General features: G+C 40.5%; 1 long non-coding RNA gene across 1 annotated transcript in view; it reads left to right on the top strand.

The window, feature by feature from the left end:
- LOC141786584 (uncharacterized) overlaps positions 1 to 13,881 on the top strand; it is a 40,439-nt gene extending 26,558 nt beyond the window's left edge. The window contains exon 3 of the long non-coding RNA XR_012597850.1: positions 13,616 to 13,881. This is a non-coding gene — a long non-coding RNA (uncharacterized LOC141786584). The remainder of the gene's footprint in view (positions 1 to 13,615) is intronic.
- Positions 13,882 to 14,296: the final 415 nt, after the last annotated feature.

Here is a 14,296-nt window from a genome sequence, read left to right as displayed (position 1 = left end):
CAATTCATTTCCTTTATCCTGGGGCACTCGTCAGAGATGCCTGCTTTCCCCATCTCTGCTTGCTCTAGCCGTCAAGCCCTTAGCCGTATGGCTTCATTATGAAGATAAATTTGAAGGGATTTTCTCGATTTGGCTTATTTCTTTATGCAGATGACCTTCTGCTTTACATTACCAATCCAATCCAACTTCCAATCCAACTTCATCACTTCCTGTTATCTTGGATATTCTAGAACAATTTATGAAATTATCTGACTATAGAATTATTGAGCATTGAGTATTGGCCGATACCGATATTAATCCGATACGATATCAGCATGAAACATGCATACTTTTATTACTTATTTTGTAGTATGTCTGTCATGTTAGAAAATGCTTGGTTCAGTGATTTTATTTTTAGCTTTGAGGAAAAACTGACCCATCTATTATTAACCAACAGGTAACAGAAATTTTAACATTAAACATAAAAAATACTAGTAATTGAATAAAATAAAGAATAAATTAGAAAACCTAGAAAATAACCTAAATAAATCAAATAAAAACAGCAGGAATGGAGTCTGGAATGGACTGCTTATATCGGAGTGCTCGTATCGGAGATTTTAGATGCATTCCGATACGATACCGATATTTGTTTTTTTTGCTGATATCGGACTGATATCCGTTATTAATATTGGACTGGGACACCTCTAAAAATTAACCTACATAAAAGCGAGTACCTTCCAATTAACTCCACTGCAGAGAACCTCCCTCTCGCTGTCTTTCCTTTTAGGAAAACGACCCAAGGATTAAAATATCTTGGTGTTCTTGTAACAAAACCATTCTCTGAGTATTTTTGCAAAAAACTTTCAACCTTTACTTGAGCGCTGCAGATCAGATCTGACTAGGTGGTCCACTATCCCTTTACCTTTACCAGGTCGTATCAACCTGATCATAATGACGGTACTTTTCCCTGCTTTCTTTATATCTTTCAACATGTTCCAGTGCTCATCTGCAAATCTTTTTTTTCTTCACTTGGCCAGCTGATTAATTCCTTTTTTTATGGTGCAATAAATAAGCTAGAATAAAGATCAACTCTCCAACTTCCTAAATCTCTCTGGGGTCTGGCCTCACCTGATTTTTGCAGATACTACGGGGCTAGCAATATCAGCAAATCCTTTATTGGAATGTTAAGATTGCTCCTAATAATCACCCTCTATGGGCCTGCATGAACTAGCCTCCTCACCCGTTGTGTTATGGTCAGTGATTTGTTCACAGTTACCTTCACCAATCAAGCGAATAGCACAGAACGCCATTATTTCGGAGACCTTGAAAATTTGGAGTCAATTAAGGAAACAATTTGGCCTACATTCCTCATCGAAACTTGCTCCAGTTTATCAAAACCTTTTATTTCTTCCATCCTGCTCCGACTTAGCTTTTGAATCCTGGTCTGCAAATTCTTGATGACTTTTATATCGTGGATGTTTTCCCTTCATTTGCAGTACTATCAAAAAAAATTCTCTACTTTAATCTCACTTATCTCGTTTTTTTCAGATCCGTCATTTGTGAAAAATCAATTCCCCCCAGGGACCTTGATGGATTCCCTTCTTTTGACCAAAATAAACAATAAATCCCAGACCTCAGTCTTGTAAAGCTCAATATTCAGAATAAACCCCACCTCCCTCCACTCCCTCAGGGCTATTTGGGACCAGGACCCCAGAATCACAATCTCCGACGAACAATGGAACAGCATACTTAACCTTGCTCATACTTCTTCTGTATGCGCCAGACAACAACTTCTACAATGTAAGATTTTACGCAGGAGACACTTCACTAATGTGAGACTAGCCAAAATCTATCCAGATAGAGACAACTCCTGTAACAGGTGTAAACTGTCTCCAGCTGACCACATGCATATGTTTTGGTCATGCACTAAACTGACTGATTTTTGGGGCACCATTTTTGATACGTTAGGGAAAGTCCTTGGCTGCACTTTGAACGCCGACCCTCTTATTGCTCTTTTTGGACTGCTTCCATCCTCTGGCTGGTCAAAATTTTCATATCGTATTTTTGACTTTTCTACCTTGCTAGCAAGTAGGCTCATTCTTCTTAAATGGACTCATTTATCCCCACCTACACATAACAGATGTATTCAAGAAATTTTACATTGCATGAGACTTGAGAAAATCAGATTCTCCCTGAAAGGTTCCCTTAAGACCTCCCATGAAATCTGGCAACCCTTTTTACTTCATATAGATACCCTGTCATTGAGGCTGAAAACCTATGAACTACTGACTTGCTGATTTTCTTTCTTTCTTTCTTTCTTTCTTTCTTTCTTTCTTTCTTTTCTTATTTATTTATTTATTTTCATTATTTAAATATCATTACATACTTAAATGCATCTTTCTCCTTTCCTCTTTTTCTTTCTTTTTCTCTTGTCTTTCCCTTCCCCTTCATTTCTGCGTTACCACTTGTCCACTTGTTGATACCCCATGTCGATTGAGTGTGTTGTCTTGTCTCTTAGTTCTTGTAGTATGAATAAGTGTGATTGAATATGTTTTTGTCCCGAAATTGTTCTGCTTTGTGTACCTAAAATGTCTTTTTCTTTCCTGTACACATAACAAAAAATATAATGAAAATCTTTGACAAAAAAAACACACACACACACATGGCTCTGTGATAGGTTGCAGGTCTAGAAAGAAGTGTCTGAGTAAAATCCTAAAAAAGAACTAGCATAAGAGAATAGCTCCCTAAAGGATCTTAAACCCCTCAAAACACTTAAAACCCACAAAGAAAAAAGAATAAAACTGGTGTTTTGTGTTTAAAAAGTTCCTTGACCCAATTATAACCGTGTCCAAGGTTCAATATAAAAAGGTCCTGTGAGGGTACTTAACTCAGAGGGGTGCATCCAACGTTGCTTCTCCTCAAAGCTAATGCCAGTGCCTCACAGCAACGGTCCCCTTGGCAACTCCACGGTGACTCCCCAACATCAGCCTCCTTCTCTTCACAGGAAACCGTAAAGGCCCACAACTGGCTACTGCTTCTTCTTCCTAGAGCAATCGGGTCTTTTCAGGGTTGCTTCTCGTGCTTTGCTTGCGGTCCTACTGTCGTCCCTCTCTGCTATCTGCTGCTCTTTTTAGGTGTCTGTCCTGAAGTCCTGCCCGCCAGTCTCCAATGAGCTGGTTTTAGGGGGGGATACTTCAGGGCCAGTCAGAAAAGTCATTACCTACCCACACACTTCATATAACACCACATGCAATAAAAATGTAAAAGACCAACCCTGTCACACAAACACAGATTCCGAAGATTGTCGTTTAGGCTCCTGTATGGCAGCTGTTACTACTGTCAGTCGTGTCTGTGACTGTTGAGGACCTGACTGTACCCGGCGTACTGCCGGTAAACATCAGAGCAGGTTATTTTGACTTTTTTTCTCGTCCTTTCGACTTTGATCTCAAATTATTTTTTGACTGTATTGTCATTTTAACTTTATTCCCGTCATTTTGACTTTGATCTTGAATTTGTTTTTCAGCTTTATTCTAGTCATTTCCACTTTGATCTTGAAATTTCAATTTTATTCTCATCATTTCGACTTTATGCTGCATTCCATTTGTATTCGGAAGTCAGAATTTGCGAGTTCCAGGTGGGAACGCCCAACAGGAACAGCTCCCGAAGTCGGAATTTCCGACTTGTAAGTTGGAGCACCCACACCAACCCCGAGTTCCCAGTAGGAAATTCTGAGTTCAGTTGTACAATGTAAATAAGCTTCTATTATATTCTTTTCTGACAATTTCTGACTAGTGTTTGTTGCAATTAAGCAGCTTTGTATACATAGTATAATTCGATGTTTATATACAGAAATACTGCTGTTATGCCAAGTTTTTTTTCCGACTTAGCAACTGGAACGCTGAACCTCGGAGATGACACCCCACTCCCGACTTCCAGCTCCGAGTACAAATGGAATGCAGCAATAATCTCAACCTGCCCAAAATTATTTTCTCCATCCCAAATGGCCCTAATCCACTTCTGTAGTTTTCACAGACTGCCCAACAGATTTGCTTTGCATGAAGTAGAGATGATAACCAAATGTATGGAGCTGAGTCAAGGCCAAAAGTTTTGTAAATTATTAAAAAAAAAAGATCATAAAAAAAAAATTGAAACAATATTTTTTTTTTTAGTTTGATACTGATTTAAAAAACATAAAATAAAACAATCCTGATTTTAAAAATAAATAACACACTAAACCAAAACAAAAAAATAAGCAAAAGCAATTATTTTTCAATCCAAAAATAGTCTTGATTCACCTCTTTGATATTTTTAAACAAATCAATTCAGTTTTTACTCTTGATTTTTTTTAACATTTGAGCTGTTTGTTTTTTCAGGTGCAATTTTCTTTTTTATAAAATCTCCCTCAGCCTGTTTTTTTTACGCATTCAAATCTTCATTTTGGCTTTCAGATATTTTTTTCACTTTCGGATTGTTTTTTTCTTCAGATTCAAACTTTTGGCCCTGTTTTGGTGTGGGGAGCTTGGTCTTGACTGAGAAGGGTGTGGGATTGTGAGTGACAGCATCAAAGATGGCTCAGAGCCTTCCTTGGTGCTGTTGTTTTCAGGAAACGTAGGCACTTAAAGGAAAAGTTTGGTTTATACAGCTTTTACATTGTTTATAGAATGAAGTAGAACAAAATACTCACCCAGAAGGTTTTCCTGATCCAAGTAGTGCTTCGGGAGATATTTAGATCCAAAATCGTGCAGCGGACGTCCGTATAATGGGATCCATCGGGGCATAGACAGCGCCGCTCCTAAAACTGCATTGATCGTCCAAAAACTCGTGTTTTTCACCAATATTCCATTATGGTCCACTCTGAGATAGTCCTCTGTTGCAGTCTTTGTCACTTCAGACAGGGCAATGTGGCTGTAATGACCTCTGAACTGACGAAGACTTTGTTTAGGTTTGTCCCTCAAAGAAAGGAGACAGCTCTCCAGAAAGTACTGCGCATGCGCAGTACTTTCTGGAGTCTGCGTCCACCATTAAAACCAAACACACTGAGTAGTAACATGACCAGCATGGGCAGTAAATGGATCAATAAACAAATCAATATAATCGGTGTGTGAATGAGGTATGTTCAAACATTTTGAAAGCTGTGTCACCAATAATTTAGATGAGTTTTATCAGCATGAGATAAAATGAATTTCACAACCCCCCCCCAATTCTTTCCCCTTCTCGTACCAACCGACTGGTACGAGAACAGTACCAGTCGGCACTCTTCTCGTACTCTTCTCGTTGCTCTTCTCGTAGCAACAGTGTCAACCACACGTCCTCACTAAGGCTGTGTCTGAAATCACTTCTTATTCTCTATATAGTGCACTGTATAGTGAATATGTCATTTTGTAGTGCTGTCCGAATTCTGAGTAAGCATGGTCATTCAATATATAGTCCACTCAATGTATCCCACAATGCATTTTGTAAAGTAGTGTATTAGAGATGCTCACTATAATAGCAATATATACCATCATGAGTTCAAACTGAAGGAATGGCTGATTACATGATTACTGATTACTGATAACATGAAAAATCTTTAAAAACTGTCAGAGAATGACACTAAGCTCTCTGCTAAACTTTCGCGGGAACGTGTCTCACAACTTCGAGCAGAGAAACAAACAACACAGACATTAGCCACTAAATTTTTCATTGCGGATGATGCATTCACCGGATTTTGTAATTCTCAAATATAGCATAAGTTGCTGTGCAAATATATGGTTTATGAATTTTATGAATAATGTGTAGTAAGTTATTCTATTTGGCTGTTGCGGAAAATACGCCAAGTATAACATTAGTTATCACTGGAATAAAAAACTTTTTGCAGTGTTTGAGAAAAATAATTAGTGTAAATCCCTAGTCGTCCATGAGCGACGCGAGTGTAATTACGTCACTGTTAGCTGCTGGTGAGTGAGTGAGTAGTGTTGGAAATGTTGTTTTAATGTAGCTGATGTAGTCCACTACATCTAATTCACTATATAGTGAGGAGTGAGTAGAGAATGAGTGAATGATTTCGGACACAACCTAAGATAAAACTTTCTGTCTCCTCCTTGCTCAGAGTTGCTCTTACAACCTTCCTGAATCACTCTTAAGCTAAGACTCCTTGCTAGGAATTTTTAGTTAGGAGCTCTCTGAGAGGACTCTGAGAACCTTTGTGAATATGGGCCCAGGTTATCTGTGTGTGTGTGTGTGTGTGTGTGTGTGTGTGTGTGTGTGTGTGTGTGTGTGTGTGTGTGTGTGTGTGTGTGTGTGTGTGTGGTGTGTGTGTGTGTGTGTCATGTTTTAAAAAACTTTTTGTATTTTTAGTATAGTATGGTAATAGTATTTTTATATTTCAAATTCGGATTTTATATTTCAAAATCAGATCTCTCCCATTTTTTTTCACAGGAAATCTTGTTCTGGAAAGCAAAAGATACAGAGTTTGACAACCTATGGCACAGTATCTAAAAATTCGGAGGCCTTTTAGCATCTATGGATAACTGTTAAACCTGAATACGGAGACAACCCCAACCTCTTCTGAAGAGTTTGACCTTGCCCAGGCTGGTCTTGGAAAAAGGCATGCCAACATGTCCAGGGATATGGGCCATGAAGAGGTGATATAGTAAAAAAATGCAACCGTTACATACAAGTGACTTGTTATGCAAATTAGTTGATTATTGATTTAGTGTTGTAGATAATCTACAAAACACAGCAATGAAGAGTGAAGAAGATTAAAAAACAAAAACATAATAGAGCTAACTGGGCTGGTGTCAGGGGTAGAAGGGTACAAATATCAAGTAGTAATGGAGCCATATGTGCTCCAATACAGCAGGGATAATCATTTTAGTCTGAACACTGCAAAGACTCAAAATCTTTCAAAAATGTCTTGTTCCTAGTTAAAATGTCATATATGTAGTCCAAAGTGACTTGATTTTACACTTGCTTGAAACAAATTTCCATTTGAAAAATAATTGCTGTTTAAGTATGCCAAAATGGGTTTTATCTGAGTACTCGAGTACTCAATGTAATTTTCAGTAGAGTACGCGAGTACTAAAATATTCGATAGTTGCAGCCCTAGAGGAAACACGTGAGCTGGCTTTGCGGAAGTCTTGCCACTGACTGACACGCCCCCATATGGAATATCGCTCTCTGATTGGACGCTGCAGCAGCTCAGACTTCTGTACATGAAACTTCACAATCACAACAGAGTTTAATGAGAGAGAAAAGGCGAGCTGAGGACAGGTGCTGAGGATTGTTCAGAAACTGATCATATATCAGGTAATAAAGTGTTTTTAGTGAGTTTAAAGCACAAAACACTGAACACAACCATCATCAAATCAATATAATTGAGGATTTTTTCTGAAATCTAATGAATAATATCTTCCTGAAACAGAATAAACTAGGTTAGATTAATAAGTTTCAGAGTTCACAATCTAGATAAAGGCTAAATTATTCATAAATAATCTAACAATAAGGCATTTACCGGTAAAGTGATCCTCGAGCTTCTTAACTGCACACAGAATAAACAGAGTGCAGGTTTTTTTCATGGCAACGTGTTTCTTAAACTGGTTTAAGGAACAGACAAAGCTCTTTTACTGTTTATGTTTTATCAGAGTTGTTACAGCGCACATGTGCAGACACACAAACAGCTATTAGAGCTTGTTAGAGCTGACTGACAGATGATCCAGAGGTGATCAGCTGATGCCGTCATCAGTGAAACACGTTGCTTCATGTGACGCTCTGGAGGAGAGGATGTCCCATTGCTCTAAAAACGAGTCTCCTCCACCCTCTCTCCTCTCTTCATTTCTTTGCGTCTCCCCATGCATCCATCTCTGGTGGGAGGAACTAAGACTCAAGTGAACGACGCAAGTGGAGGAAGGGAGGATGGAACTTTATCGCTTTGAGACGCACCCAGGGCCTCCAGCTCTGCTTAGTGGCAGCGTCTCCCTTCCCCCCTCCTTCCCTCTTTTCCTTATCCAGGTGAGCATGAGTGAGGTGTGTGGAGTGCAGGCAGGTTCAGGCGATTGGTAATCACCAGACTGGTTCACCAGCAGTCACCTTCCTCTGCCATAAAACCAGACTGCAGCCGCTACTGTGAATTGGATCTTTGCATACCAGTCAGTAGTAAGCTTAAACTCAGTCTTTTCTTGCATATTACGCTCTGGATTTTAACACTGTTTCCTGTACCTCAGATCTTAGACCCACTCAGCCTGACTCAGCTGTATTTTCTTGATTATCCAACTCTGAAGCCTCCCCCGCCTCGCTTGCACACCTCCCCAGCCTGCCTTCCTTAAAGCTCTCCCTTCTCTTAGGCTGTCTACCAAGGTTTCCCCTCTCTCTCTGGGTCAGCTAACTCTAGTGCGAGCTCTGTAGTGTGGTTGGGTCTGTTTCGTTTTTTAGTCCATTTTGTTGTGTCCTTTGCCATGCGGGTTGTGTGTTTCCTAGATCAGCCCCATTTAGTCTGAGATCGTGTTTTCTGTTTATCTTGAGTTAATTTCAGCACAACCTTAGTTAGTTTTGTAACCTCCTGTGTAGCTCCTTATTTTGCCTGACTTCTTTAGTTAGTATTCTTCTTCAGCCAGTGTTTATTTACCGTGTGTTCTTTTTTTTTTTTCCTCTACTATTTATTGTGTCTTTTACCTTCCCGCTGTTTGAACTTATTCTTATTAACGATTGTTTTAGTTGATTGTGGTTTTATCCATTTTGTTTTTATTGATCTTGATTTTAAGCCTGTACAGCACTTTGGCCAACTGTGGTTGTTTTAAAATGTGCTGTATAAATAAAGTTTGCAAATTGCAAACGATGTTAATGGCAGTTTCACAAAATCATTGTTCTTTCCCGGCATTTCCTCGGCATGTTGCTGACGTCGCGTGTAATACATCAAGGTACCCTCGGAAACTTGAGAATCTGAGGATAACGCCACTTTTTACAGCTTATGAATAGGACCAACGGTTTGTACATGCCAGTCGACCTGGGATCTTCAGAGTAAATCTTTTATTAGTCTCCATCAGAAGTTCCGATGCCATGTCTGTTTCATCAAATTTACCCCAGAGTTCCTACAACTTCATGCAAGCAGGTGTGGGTAAAGGTAATAGATAATGTTATATAGTGAGATGCTATTACGGCCTACCACCAATAGAGGTTGCTAGTGAGTTGTTTATACAGGGGTATAGCCAGAAGAAGAGTGTGAGTTGCTGTGATAGAAAACCTGTTGTAACCTTTGCAGGAGTTTGGAGTTTATTAACTGATTTGGGTGTGACATCATAACTTTACAATAATCAGCTTTTCCCACAATATTCTAACCGTTGAGACACTGAATTTGGGGGTTTCATTATCTGTGAGCCATAATAATCAACTTTTTTAAAAAATAAATGCTTCAAAAATTTCACTCTATGAGCCATAAATAGATTTGCAATTTAGAAATGAGTGACCAAACAATCTAACTTTTTCATGTTATTCTCTTTTTTCGAGATATACCTGGAGCAATGCTACTCAGAACTACAACACACAGTACAAGGTGCTCCTGGAAATTGTACTTGCTTAGTACCAGTGCAAAGTTCAGTGTATCTGTGGGATTCTGGAGGAGTCCCATTGTCCACAGTTGTTGTTCTGTTCTTAGGGAGTGATTATCCCAACCCACCCTGGAGACATCAGAGCCCTGTTCTACGAAGCAGGATTACTGCCTAGCGAGGTAGTTTTGAGGAAAGGTTCCGGATTCCCTGTTCTATGACACGGGATCACTTCTCAGCGAGGCGAGTCTCCATGGCAACACACGCTGAACGGCTAACCTGCTCCTGGGCAGGTTAGGTTCTAGATTGAACTCCCGGACTTTAAAAACCCCGCCCACTGACCAATGAGCCCTCACGAAAAATGGCTTGTACGTTCTTAGAGGATCCCGTGGACATCGGAGCCCCACCCACTCTCTTTTTCGGATGACCACCTTTATGAAAGTTTTTCCGGGGAGGGGTTGGTAGCACATGACACTTTCTACAGGTAGTTAAAGGGAATGAAGAACTCTCATTGCCATAATAAGATCTTTAATGCCAACACTTCTGTTCCATGACAATATTTTATTGCCCATATTAAAATTGTGACAGGAATTCATGTAGGGCTCATGTGGGCTACATATCACAAAAAATGTAAACACGATAGGAATGAACAAATGAATAAATTCATCTAAGAAATAAATTAGATATGGTGCATGTTACAGTAAAAGTGCATGGTGAACAGTGCTATTTCAGGATGATAATGGCACAAAAGATTTTTTTTGCACTACACCACTACACTTACGCATTTAGACTGTCAGCAATTTTCTGCCAGCACTCCTTCCGTGCTTTAACAGCGGCGACGGTGTTGCTTTTAACGTTAATTACATGTTTCAGCTCGTCATACTTCCTCGTGATCACCTCCTGCTCCTCCTGAGTGAAGTATGCGGTCCTTCTGTCTCCGGCCTGCTCTGACGCTCCAGACGGCTCAATGTTCGCGATTGGTCAGATGCAGCGGGCCCCGCCTTATATGTGTGCACGCGCTCATTGCCTAGCTGGATCCACCTATGAGGTTGATAGCCAGCGTCGTGAACCCGTGTAGCGAGACCGCCGGCTACCGTGCTCAGTTCAGCGAGGTAGCTCCAAGGCTATCTCGCTAGGCTAAACTTGCTTCGTAGAACAGGGCCCAGTTCCCTTAGCAGATGCGGAAGGAAAACATGCTGGACAAAGAAGAGGTGGATGCTATCAGAGGGATCTAGAAGACCTTCATCTTCAAGGCTGTGAAGACTCTCATAGTGCACATTTGTTACAGCCATCCCTGCGTCTCGCCACAGACGTTCCTGTACAAGTTCTAGTACAAGTACAATTAACTTCAAATTCTCACAGTGCATTTGTTTTGTTTTTTTTACCATCGATGATTTTTTTTTTACTGAAAATTATATATACCGTAAAATACCAAATAGTAGCTGGGGCGTTTATTTGTTTCAATCCCTGCGCAGACCAGGCGTTTATTTGGGACCGGGCGTTTATTTGGAACAGGCGTTTATTTCTTTCCCAGGAAATAACATTCAGCGGAAGTGGTAACGTCTTCTTCTTTGACTCTTCAAAGCCTCCTCATCTTTACGTTGTTATTGCATAATTCATCCTGGCAGACTACCTGCGTTTGTTTATATCTGGCACGCTGCGCGTGGACTGATGCACTAAGCGGCGAGTGCCTTGTACCCAGCTGTGGCTCTGCAGCAGAGGTAGTGCCGTTTTACAACACGATGAGAACTAGAGCCTTATTTAGCGGTGTTTTTGTGTGAAAGCAACGCGCTGAAAAGTCTCTAAATAAAGCGTGAATGCAGACCAATACCAGATTTTTTCGGTGGGAGTCCGTTTATTTGTGTTTTGGGTTAAGTAAAATATGGGCTCATCTGAGTCTGCACTCAGACGGGGCAGACGAGCAGACGAGCAGGGAGGGGGTGTTTGGTGCGAGCGCTCCGGGCTTCTGCTGCACAAAAAACACAGCTGTAGGGTCATGTGTGTGCCGAACCGATTACGTCGATCCTAACGGATCACGGATCAATCATGATCCGTTGCACCACTACCAATAAAGTACAGTCTGTTTCTTTTACAAAACTCAGTTTTCAAGAGTCAACTGTCAGTTGTGAGCTCAGCGTTTGCGTGTGTGTTCTGTAATTACGCCCTGCAGCTCGTAGGCTGCGCCGAGTAACTTACCATACCCCCGCCGTTTATTTGGAACGGGCGTCTATTTTGCTTAACGTGCTGCTGCACCCGGCGTTTATTTGGAACCCGGCGTTTAATTGGAACCCGGCGTTTATTTGGTATTTTACGGTAAATGCATAAATACCATTGATTGTGCACCCTCTTTCCTGACGGGAAACTGCCCCTGCCACACCCCCTGAAAGTGAACATGCACCGTGCTATGTCAGCATTTTCAACTCCTTGGTCTCACTGATCAGACTTTGTGCAGCGCTAACAGCTCAGTAAAAGCATGGGTGATGTTCTCCAGCATCTCAACCTGGCTGGAAAATGTTCTAAAAAGTTGCATCTCCTGGTTGACAACAAACTGGAAATAGTCCACATCTAGGAGCAATTTTTGTGTGACTTGAGAAAGTTTGATTAGAAGCCACTGAAGAAATTCCCGTTTTTAGTTCCTCCTAGAAAAAAATAGCTCCATGCTTCTTTTTCTTTCATCAAATGAACTCTAGAACTTAAAAGGAGCAAAAAGAGGACAACTTTATGTCGAAACGAAACATGCGCACTGCAGTTTATCTGTAATCTATCCCGGTAGTTTACATTCATTTAAACTTGCAAACACTTGCCACAAGGGATGAATGGAGCAATAAAATGTTTTGAAGGTCTGTGAAACGTGCGATGATTGGCACATGGAGGGGGCTGACATATTCACAATTCCTCCGGTATTTATTCACTGTAAGAAGACAGTAAAACACATGAATTGTCTTCTAAAATTTCCCTTGTACCTCTGTTCCTTCAGCGGTGCTACACGGCACAACTGTGACATCTAGTGGACGAAATAAACAATTACATGCAGCTAGATGTCTGAACGGTGCTGCACTGAAATCTGTGACCATCGGAATATGTGACCGCAGGGGGCGATGGCAGGCATTGACTATGTGTGCATTGTCCAAAAAAGAGGAGGAGAAGTTGAGTTACGTAAATGGTGTACTCAAAGATACATCTGGGGTAAATGTTTGCAAAATCTGTAGAAATTGGGTGTAATTTATACAAAGCAGTCGATTGATGTTGCTTTATCTGCTACCCACAAGTAAGCACCGCTTGTGATGGCTTCCTACTGATAAAGGAGAAACAATCGTATATACAGCTACATAACCCAGGAACTGAAAACCCTACATTAGATCAGGCGACTTTTAAAGGAAATATATACTATAATCTACGTTTGCTAAGAGCTACATTTTATGTAAAAGTCTATATGAACTGTTTCAAATATGTAGTTCGCTGTGCCTGCTCTCATGAGATACATGTACAAATCCTTTTAAATTTACGTTTTAGTTTATCTATACTTCATCTATATCTTCACGATCGTTATATAATGTAATCCCTCTAAACATGTTCAATAAATAAGTAAAAATATAAAATGAGTGTTGTGGCTATAATTAAAAAAAACAACTATTTAAGAACATGCTGTAAGGAGACAACAGCGTAGCCATCAGATAATGTGACCCTGCTTTACTCACATAATAACTGATTAAATCACCCACATAACTTTTTTGTGGGCATTTGTCATCCTATCACATTGATCTGGACTCAAGTCTTCCTACTATGGATCATCATACAGTCAGAAACACAGAGCTAGGCAGCGCCCTGTTGGCTATGGCTGCCTTTTGCAGCAGCTCTCTCTTTTTTTGTCCATTTCTTGTCATTTTTTTTGTCTCTTTTTCGTAATTTTTGTATTTGGAGTAGATCATTTCTTTGTTTGGCTCATTTGTTGGTCATGGACACCAAACTTTTTTTGGCTTCAGTGATATTTTTACTATTTTTGCTCCTGTGTTTGTCTGGAGATCCTACATGTAACCATGGCCAAATTGTTTACATGTGAACTCAGCTGTTAGCAGTCTATAGCATGTCAATGCTAACTGGTGATGTCTTCCCACAAGGTGAGGAGAAGGAGGTGAGGACGACATGCTGGTTCTCAGGTGTGAGCTAAGAAGTGACGATATGGACCTGTCCTTCCATCCATCGTTATTGGGGACGTAGGATCTATCTCCAATAAGATGGACGAGCTAGCTGTGCTAACCCAGCAATAGAGGGAAAACCAGAGGGCAGAGTCGCATCATGCTATTCATAAACATGGCTAACGAAGCTAACATCAGACACCAACGCCATGTTGGAAGAGCTTCACCTGCTGTGAGCAGACAGGATACAGGAGACAGAGATGGAGCATGACTGAAGAAGCTCAGTCCTGGACCCTGTGGAGGTGGAGGCTGGTTGAATTGGAGAATGATGGACAAGCTGTCATCATCTATTTTCTTATGGACCTTTTTGCACTTTCTTACTTTTGTTTTCTTGATTGCTGTCGTGATTTCAATTTCGTTGTACATGTTACAATGACAATAAAGTTGTATTCTATTCTTTTCTGTTCTATTCTCTCCCACCCAATCAACACAGTCCCCCGAACTTGTATACAGGCACAGCACAGATGAACATGACAAAACTTACACACAATAAACAATAAACTGATACAGACAACAGAGCCTCTCCTTCTCTTTTAGCTAACCCCCTTCAGTCTAGGATGCATCTGCCAGAATACCTTGCACATTCTCGGTCCCACATAATCA

The sequence above is a fragment of the Halichoeres trimaculatus genome, unplaced genomic scaffold, assembly GCF_033239565.1.
Source record: "Halichoeres trimaculatus isolate MK-OKI-2021-1 unplaced genomic scaffold, fHalTri1.1 fHalTri1_scaffold_45, whole genome shotgun sequence".
NCBI lineage: Eukaryota > Metazoa > Chordata > Actinopteri > Labriformes > Labridae > Halichoeres > Halichoeres trimaculatus.
The sequence above is the reverse complement of the archived record's forward strand: the minus strand, read 5'-3'. Positions and strand labels throughout refer to the sequence as shown.